At 42.1% G+C, this 15378-nt stretch overlaps 1 protein-coding gene across 3 annotated transcripts in view; it reads left to right on the top strand.

Moving 5' to 3' along the window:
• Window positions 1-11721: 11721 nt before the first annotated feature.
• LOC139750272 (uncharacterized) overlaps window positions 11722-15378 on the top strand; it is a 33574-nt gene continuing 29917 nt past the window's right edge. For all 3 annotated transcript variants that reach the window (XM_071664852.1, XM_071664850.1, XM_071664851.1), the window contains exon 1: window positions 11722-12247. The gene's annotated coding sequence lies outside the window, so the exon portion shown is untranslated. The remainder of the gene's footprint in view (window positions 12248-15378) is intronic.

Genomic DNA, 15378 nt, shown 5'->3' on the forward strand with positions numbered 1-15378 from the left:
TTGAGCTGAAGAAAAAATTATCTCATCTTCCAGAGGGGCTATGGCGACAGGTTGGAGACAATGCCTACTCTCCCGTTTGTCACAAACAGATATCTGCAGCTGTTGTCTTGCTAAACATCGTTCAAATTGTGTCCATCCTCATTGCTTTTCAATCACTTGGGTTGAATATGATCAACCTTGCATCACACCAACTTTGGAGTTTGTCTAGGTCCCCTTGCAAGTTGACGCGATTCCCTTCATAACCTCGGTATTATCCACAAATATGTTCAAATATGTCCTTCAAGCGCGTCATTTACAAACATCAAGAAAAGTAGTGGTTCCAGGACAGAACCCTACGACACGCCAGTGCTTACCCCAGTCCATTTGAAGGCTCGCTGTCGTGCATCCTTAGTTTCCTTCCACTATCATCTTCTATCCATCGAAGTAGTCTCCCCTTTACTCCTGCATGAAGATCCACAAGGAGTTTACCCTATATCATCGTCACAGCACATCGCAAATTTCCTTCGTTTTTTTTATTAGGTATTTTTACCGAACCACTTCTCCCTCTTTCTCAACCTTCCCTCAGTGTTTAAGGCTAATGGTATCAGTGTCCTAACTCCTTCACTGAAAACTTCATTAGACCGTCCATCCTAATACCATTAATCCTGGTTGCTGAACTCCAATTCCCAGATTATGCTACCATTTAAACTGTCGGAGTTCTGATTAGTTTCGACAAATATATCTCGTCTTTAAGTCTGGTCTACGACTTGACTATTTTTACATATCTATTTGCCACATAGTCCAAACGAAGTATTGCACGATAAATTTTTCTAGTTGTTGTACATGATTTTCTCAGTTTCCATGCTACAACATATGAAGATCAGATTTAGTAATGATGGTGTAATGATCCCTCTCGTCTTAGTTCATTTTCTGACAATCTCGTACAGGATATTTTTCAGTCATACTAAAAACTTGTCTCTCTGTGACTCTCCGTCTCCATAGCAGTCCAAATAAATCAAATTTGTGAGTGTGTGCGTGTTTCTGTTCAAACGACCAGATAACTAATTTATATCAGATTCTGATCATTTAAAGATGTCTGATATCTTTTTTAACATGGCTGAGGAGGTTGTACAAGATTCCTCCTGTGGGTGTCTCTATGTTTCGATTTGAATCTTCATTTTCAAGAACCAGTTCGCTCATTGGCTGTAACGCAATGCTGGGGAATGTAACTATAGTATCCTGTCTTGGCATGTGTTTTGGTTGGAGTCTTGTGTCTTGCTCACCCTGTGGCATCCTTGTAGATTTAACAACTGTCTCTCTCGAGTGAGTAGCAGTGTTATGCATATCGGTGATATGTAATTTAATGGAGCCTTTCTGAAGGTTTGGGACAAGTATCATAGACAGTGGAAAGGTTGTGCTTCCCACGTAAGTCATGTTGGTAAGGAGCTCACAGTCTCCTTGTTGACATTTCAATTCATAAAGTGCGGTGAATACTTGTAATTTATCTTGTTTTATATACAGCTGGTTGTTCATGATGAAGTTACTTTCTTTTGTACCAAATAACTGGTTTGGCTTTGTTGTCTTGTTCTGTGTGCTTGATGTCTTTAAAAACGATGTCTCGTAATCCACGTTCATCTGTCTTGTAGGCAACAGACATCTGGTTGCAGTTATATGTTTTGTGTGTTGTTGTGTTGCTTGGAGTTTCTGGTGCTGTAAATTTGTTTAGCATGAATCATTTTTAGTTGCATGTCGAACTCGAAGTTCTTGTTGCCGTTGGTGAAAGCTTTTGAAAACCTACACTACACAGGCTCCATTCCGACACACAGACGACGTTTTATACTACCAGACAGGGGGAGTGACCATGGTCTGGCCACTGGAGACACCTTTGCCACATTGTACATGTACCATCTCCAGACTAATGGCTTACGGGAAGACTCACTACGCCACATCTACATACTACAAATACGTCGATGACATTAAGTCGTCAGAGATGAAGCACACCTCAACCATTTCAGGACGACAACGGGAGAAAGTCATTTCTGAAATTCATTCATGCACTAAGCGTTAACAAGATGCCATTCCTAGATGTTATGATGCATTGCAGTGCTGGGGGGGCGACATAACTTCTATTCACAAGAAACCAACAGACCTCGGGCGGTGTTGACATGTAATGACTGAATATCCTCAACGCAGCAAAACTCGAGTCATTACCGTAATGTAACACCGAACATACAAGACTGCATCGAATTGGCACATCATCCACAAAGAAACACACCGCATCAAACTGAACGTCGTCAACAACGGCTACAAAAACCGAAGACTACGACAAACAACGGATAGACTTCATGCAACACAAACTCACATTGGCAGATGCTCCAAGCAACACAACACACAGAATAGATTACTGCAACCAGACATCAACTACCAACAAGACAGGAGAACGTGTAGTGATGAGAAACTCTCTAGTCATGATCCAGCACAAGGATGGCAGAATGAGAGCAAACATATCACTAAGAAAAACAGAGAACTGAACAGAGGCGGTTGATGAGGGTCAGGCTGGGGTATGACTTGGAGAAAACTTCCTCCTCCGTCCTCTGGGTCTCACTTGATTCTTCCGCAAAGTGATTTCGGGAGAAGTTTGTTGACCCAAGTAATGGTTCTTGGTGTGATTATCACGTCAGCGCTTCCTGCACATTATATCGAAAGACAATGATTTTCTCGAGACGGTTCGAGTCGTTAGTCATTCAGTTTCCGATGGGATCAGTTAATTACATGTGGAAGACTTACTGTACACAGTTACTGCACCTCCTCCATCAGTAAGCAGTGAAGTCACAGTCGCAGTCTGGTGATCCAAATCTTGACCCCACTACTTGGGTAAGAAACTGTCATGGAAATGTTCTGATACGAAGATTAATGTAATCAAAAACCCTTCACTAGGGAAGTAAGATGCTTCAGATCTTCTCTGTTCTGATTTGAAAATCCAATAATGAATTACAGTCCTCACAGCCATCAAGATTACTGATCCTACTGACGTATACACATCACTAAATCCAAAAAGAAAAACTAATCGACGATGTTCATCCCTTGGAGAGCAACGTAAAGTTCTTCATCCCTTGGAGAGCAACGTAAAGTTCTTCATCCCTTGGAGAGCAACGTAAAGTTCTTCACTGTTATTTAGATTTTACATTCTCTCTTAACACCTGGAAGTCACAGCTGGAGAAATGTGAATTTCTTTCCCTTTTTGCTTTGTTCTGTTAATATCTTCACTGACCCTGGCGAGTGTTACTGACTGTCACCATCGCCAGCGCCTGGAGTCAACGACACTGCTGAGCAGAGCCCGAGATGGCCCCCCACACGGCCATCTTCGCCTGTGTGGCTCAGAGTCCTCTCGTCACCCAGGGTAATCTGCGTAATGGAAGTCAAACTTTTAATAGCTGGGAGACCCAGAGACAGAAACGAAGTGATAGCAAGCCTAAGAGGGCAACACTAGTGACTGGAAAGGATTCAGTGACGGTGAAGTTACAGGACGAAGAGGGGATCAAGTCTGTCTCTTACTTTCATCAAACAAATGTAAAGGTTCTCTTCCTGACGCGAATCGAGGTTTGTAACCTGAATAATAAACTAGTGACAACAATATCAGATACACTGAGAGGGTTGAAAGCTTGGGACAACTATACCAAATACACTGAGAGGGTTGAAAGGATTCAGTTACTGTTGGCTGGCTTGTAGACCCAGATGGGTGTGTGGTTGCTGCGAGTTTTCTATATTTCCACAATGTCCAACATGACACAGACAGTAACATACTGCTGAATGGTTTCATGTTAGATGATTTCATTAACCTCTGCTTCACCTCAAAGCCCAGAAGCTTTACCCTCAGCGAGAGGGTTTCATTCGGTTCCACCTCCGAGTCTCAGCTGGAAGGCTTCAGTTACGTCTAACTCTTTTCTCAGCTGCCGAGCTTCACTTGATTCTAGCTCGCCATTTGGTTAGGGAACCTCGTTTACTCTCGGCTTGCCTTACAGTCACTAGACGTCTTTCTTGGGAGACAAAGTTCACACGAAGAGACCAACTGACAGATCAGATCCAAGGAGGGTTCACGAGCTGCGAATCGAAGCTTCACTAAAAACGAAACCCCCAATTACAGGAATATAAAAATAGCCAAAGTCTTCTCCTTGGCCTTGTTAAATGGCTCTTGGGTTTCAAACGTACAGTATGGCATGACCAGAAAATGAATTCCACGTAAATAAAACAAATTGGAAATGAAGTCGATTTATGAAAACGGTGAATATCAAAATAGGAATATAAAGGGAGTAGGGATAACAGGAGACTTGACAGCTGAGCGGACCTTATGATGGGATAATGGCACATAACTTCGAATAGGTCGTCACAATTCATCATGCAAATGACCAGTCACTGTGCTGAACGATATGTCATGCAGTTTACTATGCATGACACTGAACAACTGATCACAAGTCACACTGAACAAATGATCACATATACAACACAGCTGATCCTTCATCTCGCTGAACAAATAATCACACATCACACTGGACAGCTTATCACATATGATAACACTTGGTAGCTGCTCACACACCCTACACTGGACTAATCATGCATCACACTGAAAAGCTGATGGTCCATAATCCATCTCTTATTTCATCAAACGATTGTAATGAATATCAACAACTCCTAAGGAAGTCAGGTGGTCCTCCACATCTGTCTTCATGACGAAAACTAAATTCTCTGAAGATTTCTTTTGTTGGAGGGAAACGAAAGTAACTTCTATGTATAGAAAGACACTAATCATGAGCAATGTATGGTGTCTACTTCAGGGCCTACCCACCAACGGACCAATGGCTAAAGAGGAGGATAAAAAGTGACGTTAAGTTAGTTTGTCCAGCCTGAGGGGCAAACTCGAACCTGCACCACCAGAATTCACAACCATCCACAGTGACCACCACACCACGGAGTTCTCTTACCAACGTCTTAGCGTCATGGAACTGAGTAGTACGCGGCGCTTCCCAAGTAGATGAACTTGTTTAATCTAATGTGAGAAAAGATTACGATGATATACGTAACAGAGGCAGTGCTCTTACCCTCGCCTCCCCTTCATTTCTTAATAGGCGACTCCTACATTCCCGCTGGTAAGCACACACACACACACACACACACACACTCTCTCTCTCTCTCTCTCTCTCTCTCTCTCTCTCTCTCTCTCTCTCTCTCTCTCTCTCTCTCTCTCTCTCTCTCTCTCTCCTCCTACACATCACTTGACGGAATCAATCACCAGAGGGAGATGTTGCTTGCATAATTCGTCAAAGCAGAAAGCACAGAAAAGTTGAATCATGTATTATAGATATGCCATCGCTCTTGCAATCCACCACTCTCGACCAATCAAAGATGATTTCTTCTAATTTGTTGATGCATCTCCGATACATGTAAAAGACGTCTCAAAGATGTTACAACGTCAATTGTTATCTTTCAACACGAGATGTTTTGTGACGATTGATATCTTAAACACCCACATCATAAGGCACGTCTTAGAGAAGCACATCACCGAGTTCTCAAATGATTCCCTTTTCTTTTTTCATACTTGATCGCAGTTTCCCGCGTTAACGAGGTAGCGCCAGGAAACAGACGAAGAGAGGTACATCCGCTGACATAACACATATACGCACACACACACACGTACATATACATATATAATCAAACATACATACACGTATATACACATGCATTTGTTCATACTTGTTCGCCGTCATCCATTCGCGACGCCACCCCACCCCACGGGAAACAGAAAAATGCATTAAAGAAAAAAGTATAACATTTACACTCCTTCCTTCTCCCCCACACCCGACAACTGCCTCCCTACCTCAATCGTTATGAAATATATCTTGCACAGGTTAACAATGAGCCAGGATAACTTGGTGTCATGGTGTTGTAACTTTGCTAAACCCACATAGCTTGTCATGATGTTACAACTTTGCTAAGCCCATGTAACTTGGTGTAGCAACTTTGCTAAACGTGAAGAAGGGTTTTGTGTTCCGCTGAAGAGGTAACAGGAGAGACAAGAATGAAGACTACCTGGAAATAGTTAATCGACTACTTAAGAAATTTCGCAAACAAAAAAAGACTTCGTCTTAAAGACTCCGGAAATTACTCTCAAAAGCAAGAGTCTACAAATCTCTCTCAAAAGTAAGATTCCACAAATCCTCCTCTCAAAAACAAGACTCTTTTGAAAGAATCTTTTACCCACTTTCTCCCATTTTGATTCTGTTTGTCACTATGATGAGTCTCCTTAACCACGAGAGTACTCCATCTTTCAAAATCCAGGAATATTTGCTTTATCCACAAACATCGTTTTCTTTGGAGTGGCAATGTTTTGTTACCTAAGAACCCATCCCTCAGCGTTAGGCTGCACACCAGGCTGTTGTACCCAGGAGGAGGAGAACTTATCCTCTGCTCACGGTCAATACAGTCTCAACATCAAGATATAAAAGCATAGATAATTGTATATACTCAAGTCTCTCTCTCTCTCTCTCTCTCTCTCTCTCTCTCTCTCTCTCTCTCTCTCTCTCTCTCTCTCTCTCTCTCTAATCACTCCCACATCCCCTTCATGATAACGATCGTCAGTCCCCAACACCGCTGCCACTTTCCATCACCAACATTACCCACCACCACGGCTTCAACCCATCAACACCGCCGCCAAAATCCCCCTCCCCCTCCTCCCTCACGACTACCACCACCATCGCTACCACCATCATCGCTACCACCATCATCGCTACCACCACAAGCTCCCAGGCACCTCTCACTCATTACCATCACAACCCTCCTCGTTACCTCCTTACTGCCAACACTACTAATGTGCCCTCCACTTCCACTAACCCACTTCCCCTGACCACCGCTGCCCGCCACCAAAGCTTCCCCTTCATGTGGCCACCACCACCTCTCTCCCCTCACGATCACTACCATCATCGTTATTTCACAGAGGACCTAAACGAGGGCTCTGTGAAATAGCTCGGCAATTACGTGGATATTCGAGGAATTCAGATATTGCCGCCATTTTTGTGGCTTCCCCCCCCCCCCACCCACCCCCCTCCTCATGCTGCCAGCCCTGGCCTTCGCCCGCTTGCTTAACTCGCGTCTCTCTCTCTCTCTCTCTCTCTCTCTCTCTCTCTCTCTCTCTCTCTCTCTCTCTCTCTCTCTCTCTCTCTCTCTCTACCACACACACTAATACGAGAAGTTATTCTAACTTTTTAACGACGGTTTTATCAGCTGCGAATTCGATTAAAAACCTTTTTTTTATACCGAGGTCCAGACACGATCGAAACTAGGTATAGCAGCTGCTCTATGTGGAATACATAAACCTGAAGCAATTACAGGCAGGCGGTGTGCCAGTGTTTCACACGAGCTCGTCTTGCCCTCCGCCAGAGATGGGCCTCCGAGAGAAGTGGGTTTCCCCCGTCTTAGGAGAAGTCTGTCTCTCCGTTACTCTGCTCGTTGTACGGAAGGTGTCTTATAAGGTGTCGTGTATTCCTTGTCTTCTATATACAAACCTTCAGAATGTGTTGGGAAAATCCAAGAGGCGACGCGATCTTCTCCAGTCACCAGAAATATATTAGTTATATAAAGTGTCTGAATCATCCATATGCCTTTCTACTCTTACCACACTAATCTGCAAGTCTCTGACATCTTCTGCCAAACGCAAACAGCCTCGTAAGGATGCAATGGTTTGTTGCCGTTTCAACTCCTAAATATTCCCTTGCATTCTTTTAAAGATCAGATGTCAGACGATGGATGACTCCAGGAGTTAAAGCCGGTGAGAGCAGAAAATTACGTAAAGGTTTTAAGTTAGAACTTCTTATAACGAGAAACTTCACACCTTCCTGCTAGACACTTGAGAACCTATCATTTATCTTTCTTGTACACTATCTGCGGGTACACACCTGTGGGGTCTGGCGGGCCTCCGGCAGTAGCTAAGAAACTGTCGGCTGTAGTTTCGAGGATTTCAAATGACGCCCAAATAAGAGCAACTTTCCAAATATTATCAGGTATAATTACCTAGTTGTACTATACGGGGGAGGGAGTTTTACACTCGAGGTCGTATCTCAAACAAATTTATGTATGCACTCTATCAACCATTTCCTCAGTCATGTCATTCCATTCTTATACAATAAAAAAAATCTTTAAATTCTTTAACAATTTTTTTTTCAGTTCGTTAAATTTCATGTTATGTCATCTGGCTGCTCTCTCTCTACATCTTTCGAAGGACTCTTCACTGTCCACGTCATCGGTATGCTTTAAAACTTAAAAGATTGTGATCAGGTCACTCCTCCCTCTTCCAATGTAAGCAAATTTAAAGCCTTTAGCCTCTCCCTGTAAATCAGCTTTCTTGCGTTTAGTATATTCTTTGTTGCCCTCCTATGGATCTTCTCTATTAGCTCTTTGTGCTTCTTTAGGTGCGGCGACCAAACTTGAGTAGCATGTTCTAGTTTTGGCCTTATGTAGGATGTGACCAGGTTGCTGAATATGTTCTTATCCACATATCTGATACCTACCCTAATATTAGCCAGAAGACATTTGGTCTCCTTAGCTGTTTCTCTTAATGTTGGACACGGGTGACAGGTTAGGAAGATCGACTACAGAGTCCTTCTCACACACAGAATCCTGAAGGTTATTGCTTACTGGGTAATAATCACACTGGGGGTCTTCTTTCCCCGTGTCCCACCCTCATCATTTTCCACTTACTCAGGTTCAATTTCATCGAGTAACACACCAACTTTGGCATTTGTTCAGGTCATATTTGTAAGCTGATGCAATCCTTCTCGCTTTTCTTATTTCCCTCATAATCTGACATCATCTGCAAACACGTTCAGGTTGGAGCCCGAGCCTTCTGGCAAGTTGGGCACATAGCGGGGCACCGCTGGTGACTCCAACCCATTACGAGAAGGCTCCTCTGACACGCGTCCTTTGCTCCCTTCCCCTGAATATCCAGCTTCTTTATCTCTTTTGTATTACCGTGTCAAAAGCTTTTCGACAGTCCATGTACACGGCATACAATCCTCTCCTCTCCTTCCTATTCGTCTAAACCGGATCTCACTCTCTCCTGGAGGTCAAATGAATCGTTACACAAGACCTCCTTTCCCTGCATCCGTGACGCCTCTCAAGGTTGTTTTTCCTCTGCAAATCGTCATCATCCATTTGCTCTTTGACTATCTTTTCCGCTACGTCACAGACCATGCTCGTCAGAGACCCCACCCCAGTTTGTAGCTCAGAGCAACTTTCCCATCATCTTTCTGAAAGACAGGTATGACATTTTCCCCTTCTCCACCCCTTGGCGATATACCTTCCTTCAGCGACGTCTTGAAAACCAGTTCAAGTGGTTTATCAAATGTATCTATACGCTTCCTCAGCACATATGGGGAAAAATCTCTTCAGGACCAAGACTCTTACATGGCTCAAAGATCTGTAGCGCTTTTTTTGTCTTTTCTTTTTCGTTTTAGATGTCTCACTCCTTTCCAAGAACTCTCTTCAACTCTATATCACTGATGTTGGGGAAATAGCTTCTTCCTCTACGAGATCACATTTTGCATTCGGTTCCTCGCATCTCCTTACATCATCCTCTATAGCTCTATACTTCCAGTCCCTTAGACTGATTAAAAGCTCTCGAATTAACAATTTACTCGATGAACATATGGAAAATTTTGACTTGCTGAATTTTTTCCATCCATTTTTTTCAGGGTTCCTCTCTTCCTCCATTCTTATCAGACTATGTTCATCCCTTGCTTTCTTATACCTTTCAAATCCTGGCTAACTGTAGTGGTGTCTATATCATCACAGTACATTCCTAAACTCTCTCGCTTTTTTTTACTTTTCTTATTCTTTTTAACCTCTCTGTATCCGAGGCTAAAAGTACTCATATTCCCATTCCTAAATTATGAATGTCACAAAACTTCTGCAACGATAGTCTGTATCTACCCAAACTCCATTTCCCAATTCATGTTTCAAAGAAATTTTGTGTAGATTCTACGAGTATAGGTCCTCTTTAGGTCTCGTACATCTGTAATCTTTTAATGTCCTCGTTTTCCACAAAATCAAGCAATTATGACGTGATAACATATCCCAACTGGTGTTATCCATTCCCAGTTTCTGTACTACTATGTATGAAGATAACATCTAGTTATGATGAAGTCTTAGTGCCTCTCAGAACGTGTAAACTTTACCCCGTGTGAATGGTACGCGTTTCACTTTACTCAGTCTACGAAAAATATATGGATTTCAAATTTCCTTCCTTTTTCCTTCTTTTCATGAGCGTAAGCAAGTAAATCTGGTTCATCATTTAGGAACCAGTTGTCCTAACCGATACCTAAATTCCGACCTAGAAGAAAGAAGTGCGAGCTGGAAAGGAAAGACATTCCTAGTTAGAGGAATGAACACTAACTGTAAGAGTTCGAACTTGCAAAAAAAAAAAAAAAAAAAAAAAAGGAAGTCCAAATTAGAAGAAACAACCCGAAGTGGTAAAAAAAAAAAATCTGTTAGACTTAAGAGTCCAAACTGGCAATAAGAACGAGTCTGAACTGCTAGGGAAGAGTCCAGACTTAAAGGTAGACTCCAGAAATGGGAAGAAACTTTCGAAATGAAAGGGAGAGTCTAAATGTAAAAGGAGTCCTCAAGCTGGAGAAAAAAGTGCGAAATGTCAGAAGGACAGAGATCCAGGTAGAAAAGGAGTCCAGACTGGAAGAAAAAAAAAAAACTGGAAAGAAGAATCCACACTGGAGGAAGAGTCAGAACTGGATGGACCACTGCACAATGAGGGGAAGGGAAGGGAGAGACCACACTGGAAAGCAGATCCCAAGCGGGAAGGGAAATTGCAAACGGGAAGGAAGAGTCTTCTTTACAGTTTGAATTCTTCCAGCTAGTTTGAACTCTACCTTCCCCTTCCGAATCCTACTTACTGCATGAGACTCATTCTTCCATTTTGGTCTCATTTCATTTCGTTTGGATTTCCAGTCTTAGATCATGTTTCTATTCCAGACCCAAGTTCAGCTCCTCTTCATTTCACTTGAGAATTTTTCCTGCGGTTTGGTCTCTACCCTCCACTTTGGACTCTTGCATCCAATTCCTTCCAGTTTGATGTCTCGTTCCTCTCCAGTCTGGACTCTTCCTTCCAGTTTGTACTGTAATTTCCGGTTCAAACATTTTCTCTTTTCTTTTTCGGAAAAGAAGAGTCTTAGAAATTACGGAAAGAACAAAATGGGGTTCGAACTGGACAGATGGGTCCAGACTGGAAGGAAGACTCCAAACTGGATAGAAGGAAAAACACGTACTGGACGGAAGGAAGAATGCAAGCTGGGAGTAAAGTGTGAATCTGAAGGCAGGATCAGAATTCGAAGGAACGATTTCTAACTCGAAGAGAGAGTTCAGTAGAAAGAAGAGTTCCAGCTGGAAAGAAGAATCCGAACTGGAAAAGATTATCCGAACTGGAAGGACGATTGTGCCCCGGAAAGGAGTGTCCAAACCGGAAGAGAAAGAGTCCAGAATGGAAGGAAGAGTTCAAACTGGAAACCAGAAAGGCACTCAAATGGCGTGGATATGGGTGGTTGGCCATACGTCGCGGAGACTGGAAGGGTGGTGGCGATGGTGGTGGTTGTAGTGGTGAGGAGGAGGAGGGAGACGCTGGGGTGGGGTGAGGGGGAGCCGAAGGGAGGAAGGGATCACGGAGGGGAGTCAGTACTGGTCGGGACACCGGAGGTGGCGGTGCGGCACCAGACCGCTGCTCTTGTCGCTCCTTCTGCTCGACCATGTGACGACCTCCCTCACCTGGGTTCCTCAGCCGTGCTGCTGCCGCCGCTGCTGCTGCTGACTGCTGCTGCTGCACACGCAGCAGTCAGCGGCCTACGAACACCACCTTCGTCGGAGATAAAGTGCCAGTATTTGCGAGTAACTTAGATCAACACAAAGAACGTATAAACTAGTCACATAGAGAAACACCTGGAGACGTGGTGTCTCGTGGCATCAACTGTTGCTCTTCGAATCAGAACTAAAACCGTCCTTCTGGGACCTTACGTCCAGGCCTGGGGCAGGATGGTGGAGCTGATACAACTGTGGCGTGAGGAACTGCCTCCCGGGACACAGGGGAGCTAAGGCGAGTGAAGGACTACAGAGTTGGTGCACCGAGGGTATGATCTAGACTACATTACGTCAAGACGTTACTGGTATAGTGAAGAGTGTCACCTGCCAGGTGTCTATACTGCAACTTGGTTTCCAGGTGAGACTCGACGACTACATATTCCTTTTGATACACACACACACATACATACACACACATATATATATATATATATATATATATATATATATATATATATATATATATATATATATATATATATATATGGACCACCTTCATAAGGGAGTCTTGGGGCTATAATCAAAGCACCCCCCATTCCCCATCTAAGGGCTCCTGCAGCACCAAGGCTCCGCTTCACTCAGAAGCTGGGACACAAGATTCCTTTGAAGCGAGAAGGTCTTTAACGAGACTACACGATCTCGTCAGCTGACGATGATACAGCCTCGACATAGGTGACCCTTCAACAGTAGTGCAACCTCAAGATGACGGAATCCGACCATATATATATATATATATATATATATATATATATATATATATATATATATACTCCTGCAGCTTCGAGGCTGCGTTTCACGAGAGAGCATGATAAGGGTGGCTCCTTAGGAGGGAAAAGCGTGCACGGAATAGAGTGAACTGGAACGATGTGACATACTGGGGTCGACGTGCTGTCACTGGACTGAACCAAGGCATGTGAAGCGTTCAGGATAAACCATGGAAAGTCTGTGGGGCCTGGATGTGGATAGGGAGCTGTGGTTACGGTGCATTGCACATGACAGCTAGAGACTGAGTGAGTGAATGCGACCTTTGTTCGTGGCGCTACCTTGCTGACGCGGAAAACACAAAATTATATTATATATATATATATATATATATATATATATATATATATATATATATATATATATATATATATATATATATATAATTTTGTGTTATATATATATATATATATATATATATATATATATATATATATATATATAAAATGTGTGTGTTTTTGTGCGTGTGTAAGAATGTATTTGTCCCAGACATTACCTCTCAGGTTAAACAAGCAGTTGTGTACTAAACCATTATGAATACTTTTATCATTACCATTATCATTATCATTCTTATAACCATTACTATCGTAGTTATTATTGCTAGTAGTATAATCATTATAATAATTACTGTTATCATCACGGCTTCGCGGATGCGCTCCAAGGAGCAAGGGAATGATGGACTCATGTAGAGCGAGGTACTTCACGAATGTGTTCTTTTTGCGTCTACTACGATGATACAGTATTACCGAAGGCGAGTTTTCATTGATGGTATATATATATATATATATATATATATATATATATATATATATATATATATATATATATATATATATAAGGCTAAATCCGCACTTCACGGACTCTTGATCGTTTATTTTCAAATTAAATACATTTTCGGCTTATCACAAGCCCTTCTGAGATGGAATGGCATTAGAAACAGAGAGAAACATGTATTCTTTCTTTCACACTATTCGCCATTTCCCCCGTTAGCAAGGTGGCGTTTAGAACAGAGGACTGAACCATTGAGGGAATGTCTTTTCTAGGCCCCCTTCTCTGTTCCTTCTTTTGGAAAATTAAAAACGAGAGGGAAGGATTTCCAGCCCCCCGCTCCCTCCCCTTTTAGTCGCCTTCTACGGCGCACAGGGAATACGTGGGAGTTATTCTTTCTCCCCTATCCCCTGGGATATATATATATATATATATATATATATATATATATATATATATATATATATATATATATATCTGACCAAACACGACGACTTGTTCTTTCTAGTAAGAAAAAGTGTTCCTAGCTGACAGATGAGCATCGAAGAACTCCTATAATGGTTGGCAATTGCTATCAACAATTATCAGAATAGTATTTTCATCCCTTACAATGAACGCCTGAAAGAGCTCAAGAAAACAAACCAAGACTTGGGCATTAACGTAACATGTGTATAGGAACTCAATATAGTCTGTCTGCATATGAACAAACGTATAGATGATAAAGACATAGATGTACGAGTAATATCATGCAAGGTTTGGTATGATAATGTATATGTGGGAGAAACGGGAAGAGACACTTGATAGAATCTATGAACATTAGAGAGATGTGAGAGTAGACGATAAAAGAGATGTTTTCGAACACGTAAGGGAATTCGAGTATAGTACTGAATTCAATAACTGCAACCTAATTTTTGGATCTAATGATTACGTTGAACTGAGAATTGTCGGATCCAATCTCACTGCATCTGTGCATAATTTCAACGTATCTGTGGGTCAGTTTTCTCCTAACAAAATCATATGCGATAAGGTTAGGAAAACATGAGACTACCTATAGGTTTAGGAAGAGTGGACGGGGTCACTAAACCATTCGGCAGGATTAGGTGTTATAATAGGTCAGGTAACGGGTTGGGTAGTGTCAAGGGAAGATCTCATATATATATATATATATATATATATATATATATATATATATATATATATATATATATATATAAATGTATGCGAGAATAGGGAAAAAGAATACTGCCCACGTAGCTGCACGTAGCGAGGAAGGCGCCCAGAGAGACGACAAATGGAGCTGAAAATCTTCCCCTCCTGTACTAGCTCCCTAAAGAGAGGAACAGGAGGAGCAAAGTGAAGATTTTACCCCAAAGGTTGTCATCTGTTCATGATGATACCCAGCATAAAGCAGGAAGAACAACTGGGTATAAGAAATGTATCAAAATGTATTAAAAGAAAAAAGGAAATTGTAAAGAATACATTTCAGTCAAAGAATCTCTCTCTCTCTCTCTCTCTCTCTCTCTCTCTCTCTCTCTCTCTCTCTCTCTCTCTCTCTCTCTCATATATCCGATGAGCAGATAAAGAATCATTGAGGAACTAGAGGAAACGACACCGAAAAAGAATAGAGAATGAATGAGGATAGAGTCATTCATGACAGAACAAAAGCCACAAGTTAAAAAGAGTAAAAGAAACGACGAATCTCAGGGACAAATCTACTCACAGTAAGGGACCATTACCATAATGTACCCTAAAAATAGTCTGGCCAATGTTAATCAACCGTTACGAGTCTGTAGTTTTCAAAAGTGAAAAAAAAAAATATATGTGTGTGATGAGATATCTAATCTCCAGACATGAACAAAAAGCAGGAGACGAAAATGACTGCGGTGACTGACCAACTTAAAGAGAACGCACCATCCAGGGCCTGAGGGAAAACCAGTCGTAATGCTGAAAAAAAGAAGA

This window comes from Panulirus ornatus, chromosome 9, assembly GCF_036320965.1.
Source record: "Panulirus ornatus isolate Po-2019 chromosome 9, ASM3632096v1, whole genome shotgun sequence".
In the NCBI taxonomy this organism is placed as follows: domain Eukaryota; kingdom Metazoa; phylum Arthropoda; class Malacostraca; order Decapoda; family Palinuridae; genus Panulirus; species Panulirus ornatus.